This window comes from Meles meles, chromosome 1, assembly GCF_922984935.1.
Source record: "Meles meles chromosome 1, mMelMel3.1 paternal haplotype, whole genome shotgun sequence".
Classification (NCBI taxonomy): Eukaryota; Metazoa; Chordata; class Mammalia; order Carnivora; family Mustelidae; genus Meles; species Meles meles.
Window position 1 is genome coordinate 94,699,675 of NC_060066.1, and position 17,615 is coordinate 94,717,289.

General features: G+C 39.9%; 1 protein-coding gene across 6 annotated transcripts in view; it reads right to left on the reverse strand.

The window, feature by feature from the left end:
• Positions 1 to 17,615, reverse strand: part of FAM110B (family with sequence similarity 110 member B) — a 165,590-nt gene that overhangs the window by 111,688 nt on the left and 36,287 nt on the right. For 4 of the 6 annotated variants that reach the window (XM_045981083.1, XM_045981034.1, XM_045981073.1 and 1 more), the window contains one exon: positions 1,019 to 1,116. The exons of 1 other annotated variant lie outside the window; for it this stretch is intronic. The gene's annotated coding sequence lies outside the window, so the exon portion shown is untranslated. Of the gene's footprint in view, positions 1 to 1,018; positions 1,117 to 16,123; positions 16,143 to 17,615 lie in introns of those variants that run through there. One more of the 6 variants, XM_045981055.1, reaches the window with a different exon arrangement.

The window sequence follows — 17,615 nt, forward strand, 5'->3', positions numbered from 1 at the left end:
CTTGACTACAGAACACCAACATGAACCCAGCACATGGGAGCGCTGGTCAACCCCACCTCACAGAAATTGCCATTTCAGTTAGAAGGACCAAGAAGGAAACAGAAATCAGGTGTTCTGTTCAGCAGAAATTATGAAACCATCTTTGCCCATGATATTTTCACCACCTGGATTTGGGCACCTATGACAGATTGAAAGCCTTTATTAACAATAGGAGTCTATGCAAGGAGACGAAAAGAACATGTTTATGCCTCAATTTAAGCAGTATTATATCTGGGGAGCACCTTTGTGTAGATAGTCATATTCTATGTTATAGATCAGTGACATCTCACTTTTGTGCAACCTATGCATTATGTGAGTGATTGCACAAAATATAGCAAATCTCCCGCCATCTGAGAATATTTGTGAATTCACTAGTCAGGAGATAGTACACTGCTGCGGCTTTACCTATCCCTGTGAGCGACTGCTGATTCCAACAGTTCAAACTGGGGAGGTTAAATATCCACAGAATTCACAAAAAAGCCACTGCAAGTAAACACCCATGCAACTTCAAAGAGGGCCGGGAGAGCCCATACATTTCAGGACCAGTGGGGTCAGTGAGAGCCAGGCGTAGGAGTTCAGGTCAGCCTCTCAGCCAGACCAGCAGATAGTGTGGTCCGGTGGGCAACATGGTCACAGAACTTTCTGCCAATTCCTCTCATTCCTGCCAGGACCAGAGAGACAGGGATGGAGCACATGTGCCCAAGAGAGCCAGCAGCACGGAACAGACTTGGCAAAGATGAATGGATGAATACTCAGAAAGAAAGGGGGTGGGGAAGGGGTGGGGAAGGGAGGGAGGAAAGAGGGAAGAAGGAAGGAAGAGAAAGGAACAGAGAAAGGAAGGAACAGAAGGGAGGAAAGAAAGGGAAGTTGGAATGGAAAGGGTGGACATCTAAATTCTGCTCAACAAATAAAAGGTTGTACTTTATGATCATCAGTGTTACACGTAAATCTAATAATAGATGTTTTCACATGGAATTACCTTTTATTTCCCTTTCAGACCTCCAAGAGTCCTGGTAACATTCAATTCAAGATGCAGAAAGAACAGGGTAGGTGCTCTTGTTGTCCAACTGGGGATTTCTAAGGGGAAAGGACACAGATTAAAAATTATTCCAGAGAATAAAATTAATCCATTTTTAAAGGATCATTAAAAAGAGACCGATATTGGGATGCCTGGGAGGCTCAGTGGGTTAAGACTCTGCCTTTGGCTCAGGTCATGATCTCAGGGTCCTGGGATCCAGCCCTGCATTGGGCTCTCTGCTCAGCAGGGGGCCTTCCCCCCCCCACCTCTCTGCCTACTTGTGATCTCTCTTTCTGTCAAATAAATAAAAAATCTTAAAAAAAAAAAAGATCTCTTTCTGTCAAATAAATAAAAAATCTTAAAAAAAAAAAAAAGAATAAGAAGAAAGGGAGAGAAAGACCAATTTGCCTTGAATGAGAGACAATATATTTCTTCATATACCGGGGGAAAAAAATCAAGCCCAAAGCCTCTTTTCAAATATAGCCGTTCTAGCCAAGTTTAAGTTGATTCTAGGAGAAAACAGAAATCAACCACGGGGTGGGCTTTACTTGTGCATTTATTGGAAAACGATCCCAAGGAGGCTGTGTACTGCCATCTTTCTGGAGCCCCCAGCCCCAGTGGCTCTGCATCCCTCCAAACTCACCACCCCCCATGTGCCTTGTCAGTCCTTCTAGGTAGAAAACCACACAGGACATAAAGTAGCCCCTCACCGACAATGGCATTGCTGCGTAGGGAAACACACGTACTTCAGAAACTTTCTTAATGTTTCTAAGCAAATAAAATATTACAAAACAGGCACTTCAGCTTGTCTCGTTTTCCAAATACAGTTATGCATGAACTCACACACATGCCCAGTTATCCTGAGGCCTCTCTCTCATGGAGCCAGGACAGACCTCGGAGGCAGCACCGTCCCAAATTGTGAGCACACATGTTTCATTTTTAGGAAGGAAACAACATTGACCAGGCATGTACTCAGACTCAGAAACAATGTGATTTCATTTTACAAATGGAGAGAGAAACTGAGGCTTTTTGAGGAAAGTGCAGTCCACAGGTCTTCTGACACATAAACGCTTTCATTGTATTTGGATTCATCCTGAAAGAATTGTTATCTGAATATCCGGCAACGCGCCAAGAAAATACCATGGTGGAAAATCTAAACATCTTCTCCAGCATCTGCTTTCCTTGTATACCATCAATCCAAATAACTACGTCTTTGTTTACTTGAAAGTGGGAGCTCGAGACAGGGAAGGAAAACGCTCCGACTGCAAAAGGTATCTTTTCTTTTTTTTTTTAAATTGAGATTTACTGTATATTTTCCATGGATGTAGGAGTAATCCACAGTAAAATTTTTAAGGACGCACTTGCGACTTCAACAGACAATGGCTTAGAACCATTTCACTAAGGTCAATGCCAACGTCCCAACCCTCATTATCTTCTTTGTGGAGTAATGTGTAATGAACGGTGTGTCGGAAGTTTATTAGTAAGGCTGCAAATCTTGACCCAGATTTTGCAGAGCTTTAAAAGAAAAAGAAAAAGAAAGCCTGAAAATGTCTATTTAAATAACAACTAAGACTGATACTTCCCACACATTTAAAACTTTCAAAACAATCTTCTTTCCCCTGTCCCTGTACCTAACAATGTTCAGCAAGAATATAAAGTAACAATTAGCACCAGATTAAAATAGAAATATGCACTCCCAAGTTCTACAGCTCTTTTTGATTATTTACTACCTGCAATTTAAGGTTTTATCCGCCTGCAGAAATAGATGATTCCAGAATTCAAACGAATAAAATCATATATATTTAACAAAGCATTAGAGAAATTTTTACTTAAATTGGGCCCGGAGGTATTTGAGATTGATGGTGACTCATAATAACAAAGTAAAAAGTTTTATATTTAACAATTTTTCCAACAAGTATTTTTTGCTTTGCCCTAAACTGTATCAAAAATTCCTTTAAAAAAATCCTTTTCCTCTTCATCATTATTTTTGCCCTTACCTTCTCACACTTTTGAAGAGAAAAACAACACAGAAGTCAGCTCTTCTAATGACTGAGAAATGTCAAAGTCACATCATTGTGATCGGGTTGAAGAATAATACCCTAAATGAATTTCAGGATTGGATTTTTCCTCAAAGTCGTCATGTGACATTAAGGCCATCCTGATAGAAATAATTCACAGCACATAGTTTCAAGCTAGGATTGTCTGGTCAGCTGCTGTAAACCCACTCCTTCCACATCTAAGGAAGTGAAAGCCCAGAGTGGTGAACTGACTTTTCCAAAGTCACACAGCTCAGCAGGTCCCGGACCTCAGATTTCAGAGATGCCAATCAAGAGTTCTGTTAGATCATAACTGGTTTTTACATTCCATAAATAAACTCTTCAGAGCTTATAATTTCATCTGTTTTCTACAAATCTCTTACTCTACACAGCATGAACACTACTCGGTAAGTCAACTTCACTTTATGTTAATATGAAACACTACTCAAAATTATCAAACATACTCTGCCTTTTGCTTCACTGGAAAAAATAGATTAAGCCATTCATGCCCATGAGAAATCGGAAATAAAATTTAGGATACTCCTAGGTTGTCTAACCTAGATATGTCTACTCTAAAAATAGACTTTCCCTCTCTTATTCACAGTCAAATCATAACCATAGCTTTGCTACAACAGATTTTCAAGAAGATTTTATAGATAGCTAGCAAGCAAAATGTAGGTATTCTACAGTAAAAGCTTATATAAGCAGTTTGTAAAGTAAGAATTTCAAGGTATTTCCCTATTAGATCCACCAGTTCAGACAGAACTCTTATTTTCTAAAATTCTGGAATCACTCAAGAGCACTTAATTTACCTAGATCAGCAACTTATTATCATCAACAGTCATTTGTTGACTCCTCAATTATTCACACTGCACAGTGCCAGGTGCAAAGGAACCCAAAAGCATGAGACGATGTCCTCGCTCTCTGTAGGCTGCTGAGGGAGATAATTAAGGAGGCTTTCACAGTGGCATCTGACTGAGTCAAGGTTTGCATGTGATGAATGTATATGTGTGAACGTTTGCTTAGAGAGCTAGTTAATAGAATCACTCAGGTTTTCTCAGAGAATAGGAGTTGACAGATTTTGTCAACAAAACAGTCGGCCCTTGACCAACATGGGTTTCAACTGTGAGGGACCATTTATACCTGATTTTTTTTTTTTTAAATAAAACAGTACAGTACTTTAAATGTATTTTCTCTTCTTTATGATTTTCTTAATAACATTTTTGTTTTCTCCAGCTTATTTTACAGTAAGAATATAATACAGAGTACATATAACATACACAGTATGTGTGAATTGACTGTTCATGTTATAGGTGAGGCTTCTGGTCAATAGCAGGCCATTAGTAAAGTTTTGGGGGAGTTAAAAGTTACACAGGGACTTTCTACTGAATGGTAAGGGATCAGCCCCCTCACTCCTGTACTGTTCAAAAGTCAACTGTATAGGTAGAGAAGCAGGGCAAGATAAATTAAAATAAACCAACAGATAACAGAAGACTCCCTCTAGTCATGCCCAAAACAGCAAAAAAAAAAAAAAAAAAAAAAAGGGTGCAGGAAACAAAATATCCTTTGAATGGGATTCTTTTCTTGAAAATAAGTCAGCAACAAAATACCTCCCTTTGGGGCGCCTGGGTGGCTCAGTGGATTAAGCTGCTGTCTTCGGCTCAGGTCATGATCTCAGGGTCCTGGGATCGATCCCCGCATCGGGCTCTCTGCTCCGCAGGGAGCCTGCTTCCTCCTCTCTCTCTCTGCCTGCCTCTCTGCCTACTTGTGATCTCTCTCTCTATCAAATAAATAAATAAAATCTTTAAAAAAAAATACCTCCCTTATATTTCTTCATAATCACTCATTCATGGTACTAAAACTCAGTGCCAGACACCCCCCCCAAAAACAAACAAACAAAACAAACCACTGGGAGGGGGTGACAAGATTTAAACACTTGCAAAAAGAAAATAAACAAATGTCGGGGCTCCTGGGTGGCTCAGTGGGTTAAAGCCTCTGCCTTCGGCTCGGGTCATAGTCCCAGGGTCCTGGGATCGAGCCCCGCATCGGGCTCTCTGCTCGGCGGGGAGCCTGCTTCCCTTCCTCTCTCTCTGCCTGCTTCTCTGCCTACTTGTGATCTCTGTCAAATGAATAAATAAAATCTTTAAAAAATAAAAAGAAAAAAAAAACAAATGTCAAGTAAGCACAGGAAGAGATATTCAATATAATTAATCAGTAGGAACATGCAAAGTAAAACCTTAATGAGATACCACTAAAAACTCAGAAGAATGACTAAATTTAAAAGGGCAAAAATATCAAGCGTTTGTAAGGATATAAAGCCATTAGAAACCTTATAAAATGTTGGCAGAAAATCCAAAAAGTTACAGGCACTTTGAAAGATAAATGGCAATTTCTTTTTTTTTTTAACTTAAATTCAATTAATTAACATATAATGTATTATTAGTTTCAGAGGCAGAGGTCAGTGATTCATCAGTCTTATATAATACCCCATGCTCATTGCATCACATGCCCTCCTAATGTCCATCATCCAGTTACTCCATCCTCCGAACCCTTTTCCCCCTCCAGTAACCCTCAGTTAATTTCCTATGATTAAGAGTCTCTGATAGTTTGTCTCCTTCTCTGATTTTGTCTTGTTTTATTTTTTCCTCTCTTCCCCTATGATTCTTTTTTTCTTAAATTCTGCATGAGTGAGATCATATAATTGTCTTTCTCTGATTGACTTATTTCGCTTAACATAATAACCTCTAGTTCCATTCACATTGTTCCAAATGGCAAGGTTTCACTTTTTGATGGCTGCATAATATTTCATCATATCTATAGATATCTATCTATCGATATATCTATCGATCGATCGATAAATATAGCTAGATAGCTATCTGTCTATAGATATATCTATCGATCGATCGATCAATCGATATATGAACACCACATCTTCTTTACCCATTCATCTGTTGACGGACATCTGGGCTCTTTCCATAGTTTGGCTATTAAGGACATCGCTGTTGCAAACATTGGGGTGCAGGTGCCCCTTCAAATCACTACACCGGTATCTTTGGCGTAGATACCTAGTAGCGCAACGGCTGGGGCTGGGTCATAGAGTAGCTCTATTTTCAACTTTTTGAGAACCTTCATACTGTTTTCCAGAGTAGCTGTACCAGCTTGCATTCTCAACAACAGCACAAGAGTGTTCCCCTTTATCCACATCCTCCCCAACATCTGTTGTTTCCTGACTTGTTAATTTTAGTCATTCTGACTGGTGTGAGGTGATATCTCATTGTGGTTTTGATTTGTATTTCCCTGATGCTGAGTGATGTTCAGCACTTTTTCATGTGTCTGTTGGTCATTTGTATGTCTTCTCTGGAGAAATGTCGATTCAAGTTTTCTACCCATTTCTTGATTGGGTTATTTGGTTTTTGGGTGTTGAGTCTGATAAGTTCTTGATGGATTTTGGATACTTGTCTTTTATTTAATAAGACATTTGCAAACATCTTCTCCCTTTCTGTCAGTTGTCTTTTAGTTTTACAAAGTTTTGTTTTTTTTTTAAGATTTTATTTATTTATTTGACAGAGAGAGATCACAAGTAGGCAGAGAGGCAGGCAGAGAGAGTGAGAGGGAAGCAGGCTCCCTGCCAAGCAGAGAGCCCGATGCGGGACTCGATCCCAGGACCCTGAGATCATGACCCGAGCCGTGCCACTGAGCCACCCAGTCTTTTAGTTTTGTTGACTATTTCCTTTGCTGTGCAGAAGCTTTTTATCTTGAAGTCCCAACAGTTCAGTTTTGCTTTTGTTTCCCTTGCCTTTGGAGATGTGTCTAGCAAGAAGTTGTTGCAGCTGAGGTTGCTGCCTGTGTTCTCCTAGGATTCTGATGGATTCCTGTCTCACATTGAGGTCTTTCATCCATTTTGAGTCTATTTCTGTGTGTGGTGTAAGGAAATGGTAGAGTTTCATTCTGCATGTGGTTGTCCAATTTTCCCAACACCATTTGTTGAAAAGACTATCTTTTTTTCCATTTCCTGCTTTGTCAAGGTTAGTTGACCATAGCGTTGAGGGTCCATTTCTGGGATCTCTATTCTGTTTCATTGATCTATGTGTATGTTTTTTGCCAGTACTATGCTATCTTAATGTTCACAGCTTTGTAACAGAGCCTGAAGTCTGGGATTGTGATGCCACCAGCTTTATTTTTCTTTTTCAACATTCTTTTGGCTATTTGGGGTCTTTTCTGATTCCATACAGATTCTAGGATTATTTGTTTCAGCTCTGTGAAAAAAGTTGATGGTATTTTGATAGAGATTGCACTGAATTGAGATTGCTCTAGGCAGCACAGACATTTTAACAATATTTGTTCTTTCAATCCATGAGCATGGAATATTCTTCCACTTCTTTGTGTCTTCCTCAATTTCTTGCAAGAGTGTTCTATAGTTTTCTGAGTACAGATCCTTTGCCTCTTTGGTTAGAGGTGAAGGTTTATTCCCAGGTTTTTTCCTGGATATCTTATGGTTTTGGTACAACTGTAAATGGGACCGACTCCTTAATTCTCTTTCTTCTGTCCAACTGGGCAGTTTCTTATAAAGTTAAACACACACCATATGACCCAGAAATTTCACACTGAGGTATTTACCCAAGAGAAACTTGAAGTCACAAATTCCCAAGACCTGTACAAGAATGTTCAGAGTAGCCTTACTCATAATAGCCCAAAACCTGAAAGAACTCAAATATCCATCAACTAATGAATAAATAAATTATGGTATAGCACACAAAGGAACACTACTCAGTAATTAAAGAATTACTGATGCATACGACAATGTAAATAAATCTCAGAAACGTTACACTAAAAAGCCAAACACAAAGGACTAAATGTCTAATTCCATGTATATGAACTTTTTGAGAAGGCAAAACTATAGCAGTAGAAAACAGATCAATTGTTACGAGGGGAGACGGGGCTGACTGCAACAAGGATAACAGCACGTGTTGTGGGCACGGAAATGTTCTATATCATGATTGTAGTCGTGCTACATGCCTGTGCATATTGTTGAAAATTCACTGAATTATATCCTTAACATCAGTGAATTCAATTATATATTCAGTATACTTCAACAAAACTGATTAAAAAACGAAACTCTGGGCCACCATCATGTAACCTGGAAATCAGTAACCTCATCAATAAGACCTGAAAATCCTTCAGCAGATGGCACGCCACATCTTCAAATATTTAATAATCAGTGGTGGGTAAGTACCAGGCAGGAGAACACCAAAAAAGAGAAAGAAAAAACCAACATCCAAATTTACTGCTTATAGGGAAACTAAATTATTCCATTTTTCTACAATTCCAATATGTTTTGGCTTTATAACAGATTTCCAGAAAGTGGGCTAATAAAATGTAATCTAAAACAAACCTCCTCAGGGTGCCTGGGTGGCTCAGCCGGGCAAATGTTTGTCTTCAGCTCAGGTCAGGACACTGGGGTCCTCTGAAGGAGCTCCAAGTCCAGCTCCCGGCTCGCTGGGGAGCCTGCTTCACCCTCTCCCACAGCCCTCCCCCCACACCACTTATGGTCTCTCTCTCAAATAAATAAACAAAATCTTTTAAAATCTTTAAACAAATAATAAAATAAAATAAGCCTCCTCATTGTAAAAGAAAAGTCTTCCTAAAACTGTTGGCGATCCAGAGGTGCCTTGGTAGCTCAGTGGGTTAAGCCTCTGCCTTCGACTCAGTCATGATCCCAAGATCCTGGGATCGGGGAGTCCATTTTTGCCTCTGTCCCTCCCCCTTGCTTGTGTGCTCTCTCTCACTCTCTTTCTCTCTGTTAAATAGACAGATAAAATATGGGGTCCCTGGGTGGCTCAGTGGGTTAAAGCCTCTGCCTTCGGCTCAGGTCATGATCTCAGGATCCTGGGATCGAGCCCTGCATTGGGCTCTCTGCTCAGCAGAGAGCCTGCTTCCTCCTCTCTCTCTGCCTGCCTCTCTGCCTACTTGTGATCTCTGTCTGTCAAATAAATAAACAAAATCTTAATTAAAAAAAAACCGTTGGTGATCCATGTGGGGTAATATATAGGAGACTGAAGAATTACCAAGAAATGCACAGAAAAAACCCAGCAAGTATGGAAACGTGAAGAAATATGGGTCAGCTTATAAATCAACTCCAAAATTATTCTTTAAAATCTTTGATATGTTATTTGGGAAACACCTCTTAAGCATCCACAGAGCTTTGACCTGATCTACAGGATATGCTTATCTACGATGTAAATAAATACTTAAGATAGGCTTATCAAAATTACAGCTGACTCAGAGGTTAAAAATGGCTAAAATATTATGTAATAGAATCATGATTCTAAATGTATAGAGATGGAACAATTTTATAGTATTAGTGTCAAATATAGAGGAAAAAATGGCATTCATTCAACAAATATTCTCTGAGGGGCTGCCATGTTGTTGGTAACTAGATGAGAAAAGACACCAAGATTAAAAAAGAGCCCTTTCAAGATTTATCAACCAAAAAATGTAAGTAATGCACTCCAGGATAGGAGTTCTAAATTAATTAATCTGAAAAAGACCTACAAGCCTGAGTTTATCACACAACTCTTTATCTATGGCATAAATACTAGTGAAATCACCCGCTGAGCTAACAGAATTATCAAATTCCATACACATCCACACAAGTACTACTGTGCTTCAAATGGGCCAGCCGCGTAGAAGTGCGGATAACACGACATTATACTCTGGATGTACTCATTACAAGTTCCATTCCAAAGCCCAGCTTAGGTGCCTCAATCTCCTACCTGTTGCCATCCACCCAGTGCTGAAGTCCCCGTGAGGATGCACAAGCGTGGAATTACCCTGTACCTCCTACACAATCCAGGCTCTGGTAAGAGCTGTCATACTGTCAGATCTTGACAAACTGAGGCACAGGCTGATGGGAAAAAGACCCAGCAATATTGCAATCACCTAGGGAAGTGGGGGGTGGCAGGTGGAAGGAAGAGACATCATTCTGAGGGGCAGAAGTTAGAGAGGCATATATGGCTTACGAAGGAGCATTCCAGCCCTGACCAATCTCAAATTTGAAGAGACTGCCTCATGAGGTAGGGAGACCTGGCAGCGTAAATTCACTGAGCTGACAGTTTAGCTCTATTCTGTTTCCAGTACTTCATCATAATGTGCTACCTGTCATCCCACAACCTGTCTCCCAACGAATGCCCAGATTTCCAACCTTCTGCATGGATCCTTCTCATAACAATTTAGGACCATGCCCGCCTACCCACCCTCATGCTTACGATCCTTTTGTTCTTCCAGTGGTTCTGTATCATGGACAGGATCAAAGCCAAACACCCCTCATGCTGGCAGACAGGGCACCCTATCAAATTCACCTCTCCTGCCAATCTCCCTTATATGCTGGGTCTAGCAGTCACGAATCACTGCAGAACATGCTCATGGGGCTGCACTCCTTCTTGCCTTCATGCTGTGCCTGCCATTCACCGTCTGAAATATCCCACACCTCCTGATGTGTGTTTGGAGGCTTTAGCCCACCTGGCCTCCACACAATTCATACAATCCCTCCTCTGAGAAGGAGCCCTCCATGCTTTACCACTTCCTCCTCTCTGTGCCCATGGCGCCTTTAGTCTCCATGAAAACATTCACCCCAGATCCAAAGATTAGTTAGAGCTGTATCTCCCTGCTGAACCTTAAACCCCTGCCTGGTCCTCTTAATCCCTGGGACTTAGCCCAGGTCATGATCCTTCATAGATACTTTTGAGGAGTCAGGGGTTCCAAGATACCCTAGTTCTGTATGTCCTTAAACCCATCAGCAGCATATCAACTGGGACTTTGTAGTGGGTACAGAGTGAGCCCAGGCAAATAGTGTCATCTTGGGGCTATAGAAGACAGAGGTGGGCAACCCTCTAATGATTCCAGGCAGCCTTCACTGGGATAGAGCAACAGAACTAAAATAATTACCTCACGGACACTCTTGGCTATTGCGAAGTCATTTGGGTTCAAATCTTGCTTCCCCACCTTCACTATGTGACCTTGAGTAACTAACTTAACCTCTTAAAGCCCAGACTCCCTGGTCCATAGAATGCAGATAATTGTATCCTTACCTCAAAGGATCACCGAGGATTAGGTGCCAATGTGTTACAAAGGAGGTAGTGAAGGAATCAGAATCAGGATGTGGCAAACGCCCCTGAACTTTGTCCTGCCTGCTTTTCCATGAAGGAATGGAAATACTACCTGCTCTAGGATAAGGTATTTCAACAAAATGTGCAAAAATGCCAGGTACCCAGGAGTCACTTGATTATGAACCGTTGATTTCTAAACCTAGAAAATTACCCTTTCTTTTCAAAAAGACAGGATTATACAACTAGAGACTCTCTTGAGGTTCAAACCAAAAAGACCATAATCACCTCACATAAAACTCCTCACATACCGTGAAGACTCCTTCAAAAGAGGCTTTTTATGTATTCCAATAATTAATGTATTTAGACTGAATTTAAACAGATCCTTATATTTCTCTAGGCTTTACAAAAAAAACAAAACAAAACAAAACAAAACAGAAAACAGCACATTCAAAAGTTTCATTAAATTCACTCAAACGTAGCCCATTACTTTTGTTCATCTATTCTCCATGAACAATAACACTTAGCAAACCATATTTGGTCAAAGAAATGTTCTATCCAAGATATAAATTTCTGAAAAATGTCCCAATGGAAAAACCTGTAAATGGCTTACCACAGTGTCCATGTCACAAATTTATCTTAAGGATAAATGCACCTGTTCCAAACAACACATTTTGTAGAAAGAGTGTCATTTCAAATATTCACTTTTAACATTCAACACAGAGCTTATTATACAGATATGTGTTTATAAACCCAGCACTTATTGACTGGTTTATAATCCAATTACTAATATTGTCATTTTTTCCAGGGTTTTAATGATTGTGAGTCAGTACCTGAAATAATATCTCATTTAGAAAAGATTAATAAAACTCCAAAGCAAACAGTTATGGTAAGTAGTTCCCAGCTGACATGCCCGCAACAGCTGGGTGGGACAGTATTTAGATGCACCAATGTGAATATAAAGCAGGAGTAATTCTGATATATTCTGCAGGACTAATATGCTACCCTGGGAAGAAAAAAACAGAGGAGCTTCCTTTCTTGGAAATTTTCAAACTTGTGGGGCACCTGGGTGGCTCAGCCAGTAGAGCCTCTGACTCTTGATTTTGGCTCAGGTCAGGATCTTGGGGTCCTAGGACCAAGCCCCCTGTGTGGGGTTCCAGGCTCAGCAGGGAGTCTGCGTATGGATTCTCTCTCCCCTTCTCCCTGTGCCCCTCACCTTGCTCATGCTCTCTTTCTCCCTCTCTTTCTCAAATAAATAATCTTAAATTTTTTTTTTTTTTTTTTTTCAAATTTGTGGAGTGCCTGGCTGGCTCAGGCAGGAAGAGCATGTGATTCTTGATCTTGGGGTCATAAATTCAAGTCCCACACTGGGTATAAGGGATTACTTCAATAAATAAAACTTAAATTTTCTTTTGAACTTGTACAACACCAGAGATTTCCTAAATCCAAAATATAACTTCCAAAGTCACTGTACTTCTTTGTCCAGCAGAAAGTATTTGCAGAAAACATGTATTTTGTAGTTACTCAAATTTTTATGTGCAAAATCCCTTATTAACCTACATTATGGAAAATACTTCTTCCAAGAAAAAAAACACAGCAGTAAGGAACTTCCTAACCTAAGGCAAAAAACATTGATCTTTTCTGGAAACTGATCTTTAAATTGTTATATTTAAAAATTTTTTGTTGTGGTAAAATACCCAACACAAAACTTAACATCTTAAACTATTTTTAAGTGTACAGTTCAGGGGGATGAAATTCATTCCTAATGTTGTGCAACCATCACCACCACCCATTTCCAGAACCCTCTTTATCTCATAGAACGGAAACTCTGTACCCATTGAACAGCAAATCCCATTCCCACTCCCCCCTCCCCCTGACAACGACTTTCTGTCTCCATGATTTTGACTACTCTAAGTATTTCGTGTAAGTGGAATCATGTGGTATCTGTCCTTTTGTGATGGCTCATTTCACTTAGTCTATCTTCAAGGTTCATCCATGTTGTAGACCATATCAGAATTTCCTTTATTTGGAAGGCTGAACACCATTGCATTCTATGGACATACCACATTCTGCTAACTTACTCCTCCACCAATGGACACGTGAGTTGCTTGTATGTTTCAGTTACTGTATACCATACTGCTATGAACATGGGTATATAAATACCTCTTCAAAACCCTGCCTTCAATTCTTTTGAGTGTATACCCAGAAGTGCAATTGCCAGATCATATGATAATTCCACTTTTATAAGTTACACTTTTTGGATGAGCAAGTTAAATCAATGAGTAATTAAATCAATCACTATGTTCCTCAAAAAATAAAAATTATCTAATAGTACTTAAATAACTCTACCGTGCCAAGAAATTATGTCAACAAAATTCTGTTTTCCGCTATGATCATAAACTAGCGATTTCTCATTCCACCAGGAATGTCCAAATCCCAAAAAAAGAGAGTATTGATGAGATGTTTGTCTCTCTTCACCTTTTGTTTGTTTGTTTTTGTTTAAAAAATTAGTCTCCACGATATATTAAACGCTGGACCGCAGGGACTCTAAGAATCAATTACACAGTTTGTAGAACACACACACACTTGTTATGCTCATCAAACATGCAGGCACAGCGGCTTTCCCACACTGTTGTTTTTTATTTGGTCCTCAAGAGACGGATCTCTGTTCAACAACCCCGAGGTCTGGGGCCCTTTGTCTAGGTGAGAACTATCACTGGAGTCCCTTTCAAGTACTTCCCAGAGCAGGTGACAATGATATCAGGCCAAAGAATCTTCTACTTTTAGCTTTCTCTTAAAAAAGCTATTCGTTTCATTAATAAGCAAGGAGAGAACGATGCCAACAACAACACTGGCATTTTCTGCTGTCCTATAAAAACTAAGCATAATCTTAATAAAATGCAATGCAATCTACTGGTATTTCTTTTTTTAACGTTTAAATACATGCTTTTACTGAGACATCAGGTTTTATATTATTAGGTTTCTTAATCAGTGGCATAAGACACTTGATATAAAATTTACCATCTTGGGGTGCCTGGGTGGCTCAGTGAGTTAAGCCTCTGCCTTCGGCTCAGGTCATGATCTCAGGGTCCTCAGATGGAGCCCTCCACTGGGCTTCCTGTTCAGCGGGGAGCCTGCTTCCCCCCCTCTCTCTCTGCCTACTTGTGATCTCTCTCTCTCTCTCTCTGTCAAATAAATTAAAAAATAAAATAAAATTTACCATCTTAACCATTCTCCAATGTACAGTTCGCTGGCATCAACACATTTCTATTCTTGTCTAAACATCACAACCATCTACCTCCAGAACTCTTTTCACCTCGAAAAACTGGAATTCTGTACCCATCAAATATAAATAAATAAATTCTGTACTCTGCCCCAGGCCCCTCCCCCCCCACCCCCAGCGGCCCTGTACCCAATATTTAGCAACTGCTAATTCTGTCTCCATGGACTGGACTTCTTCAACTACCTCGTGTAAGTGGGATTATACAGCGTTTGTCCTTTAGAGACTGGCTCATTTCACTTAGCATAAGACCTCCAGGTTCATCTATGTTGTAGACCGTGTCTAGGGTACTTATTTTTTTCTTTTTCTTTTTTAAAGATTTTATTTATTTGAGATAGAGAGAGAGAGAGAGCAAACACAAACAGGGTGAAGTGCAGAGGGAGAAGTGGACTCCCGTCTAAGCAGGGGCTCGATTCCAGCACTCCAGGATCATGACCAGAGCTGAAGGCAGACACCTAACTGACGGAGCCACCCAGGCGCCCCTCTACTGGGCACTCCTGACCTCACGCATCACAGGAAAGCTTTAGCCATCAGAACAGAAATGTAGAGCCAGATGCATCTCAGCAGTGAAACCTTGTCAATGGACAGTCCTGACAGAAGTTAGTGTTTATTAAAGCAAGAGTTGGACGGTACCAGCAGGATCCAGGGAGACGAGCATCCACAGACCACAGGATGCTGTTCGTGGCTCCCTTCCCAATGCTGCTTCCAGCAAGTGAACGAGTAGGGCATAGGAGCCAGCCCACCTGGCATGTCTGTAAAATCAGTTAGGGTATGGTTTCACTGAGGACTGAACTTTTCATTTTTCATGTCTGCTATACCCAATCTTTAAGGCTTCGGGGAAATGAATGTTAATATACATATTTCTGGCCAGGAAAAAGTGACACTATTAGTAAACATTGAATTAATGGCTCTGTTACATGAAGATAATTTTATCTTTTTTTTTTTTTTAAATAGTAGTAAACTACTTCAAAATTACATAATTCATCTTTTTGGTTTTGTATTTGATTGCTCTAAATTTAAAGTCAATTAATTAACATATAATGTATTATTTGTTTCAGGGGTACAGGTCTGTGATTCATTAGTCATATATATATATATATATATATATATATATATTTAGATTTTATTTATTTATTTGTCAGAGAGAGAGAACAAGCGAGCACACACAAGCAGGAAGAGCGGCAGGCAGAGGGAAAGCAGACTCCCTGCTGAGGAGCCTGGGATCATGACTTGAGCAGAAGGCACACACTTAACCTACTGAGCCACCCAGGCATCCCACAGGTTACCTATCTTGATGGTAATACCAAACTGCATGATAAAAAATACAACTTGCTCCATAAAATACAGCATTTATTACATGATCTTTTGTAGCACTTTTTGGCTGTGTGGCTATTGTATGTAAGCCTTATTTCCCCCAAACTAATTATACACTTCAAAAAACATAGTCTTGGAATTCTTTTATAACCATTTCACATTATTGTTTACAAAAACTAGGTATTGGGTAAAATGTTATTGGTTGATCAAAAAGGAATTGATAGGACCATCGAACACATATTAAATAATGGACTGATTATTAAAAAAGTGGTTAAACAAGGGAGTATTTATAGCTTAGTAGTTAGAGGTGTTTGTTTTGTAGTCAAACACTTACCAATTTAAATCTCAGTTCTACTCAGAATTGTTCTGAATTAAATGACAACACGTTCAATACCACTGGGTTGAAACCTGAAATACAGTAAATAATCCATCATGTTTCAACCATTAGTGGTAGTAATGTTATTGCAAGGGCCTCTTGCAATGGTATTAGGAAGCAGTACCTCCGGGAGGTGGTTAAGTCATAAGGACAGAGGCGTCGTAAGTGGGATTAGTGCCCTTGTAAGAGAGACACAAAAGAGCTTCCTCACTCCTTCTGCCCTGTAAGGACACAAGACTGGACAGTTGTCCATGAACCAGGAAACAGGCCTTCATGATACATAGAATCTCCCTGAACCTTGATCTTAGACTTTTCAGTCTCCAGAACTGTAAGAAAGGAACATTTATTGCTTAAGCTACCTAGTCAATGGTAGTTTGTATGGCAGTCTAAAAAGACTAAGACAGCTATGGGTCCACTTTATGTATCTTTAACTTCTCCTGTTTTCTGACTTGTATTTGATCGGCCAGTTTCATAACTGAAAAGAAGTCTGTCTCAGGGCAAGTGCAAGAGAACAAGGTTTGATTTTATTCTTATTCTCTTTCAGATATTTTATTGTTGGGTATCTCTAACTAGGGGTGGCTCATTAAAATTGTATAGGTATCCGGTTTTTATCTTGGAAATAAGAAAAAGGAGAAGCATCTCACTCAACACATTCAACTTGCACTGATCACCTACCACTGTTCTCCATTGATCAAACCCGACCAGAATCCAGAAAACTCACTGAGGGATTTCAAACTGTGGGGCATTTGCTTTAAAAAATGCATATGAGACTTCCATTTCCAATTAGGATACAGAGCATGTAGAAAGGCCTTTGATCTTGCGGTCGCAAGGAATTTCACCTGGACAAAATAAAAACATACTTTTCTGTGGGTCAGTCTAGCAAAGAGTAATAAGACTTAATTTCAACAAGACCTAATTTGAAGAAGAAACAAGCCCTTCACGAAAGCCAGTGTAGGCAGTGTATCTGAAGGCTGGGCCTGGCTAGCCTGTAGAGCAGGATGAAGATCCCACAGACAGACCTGACCTGGCAGGAACATGGAGAGACCAGCCTTCCAGGACAGTGTGAACTGGTAGTACAGACAAACAGGAATCTGGAAGAACAACAAATGCAACAGCAAATTACTAGTAAGTCTTCCCATCTACCCCCGTAACTGCTTCTCCAAAAACCAATAGAGCAACAATGAAGAGGTTAGAAAGTTAAGAAAAATCACATAGCCCACATATTCTCATGGTACCTTAAGCTCTGAATGCGAAGGGGAATCAAAATATCTAAAATGGTAGTCCAACCCTCTCCCAGTTGAAATACTGACAGAGATAAGAAAAGGAAAAAAAAAAAAAAAAAAGAAAATCAGGTGAACTCAATCTGATTAAAAGTGCAACCCAGGCTTTAACTGAATTCTAAGGGATCTGAATTTTCCGTTCCTCACCCTAATCTCCATGAAGAATGAAG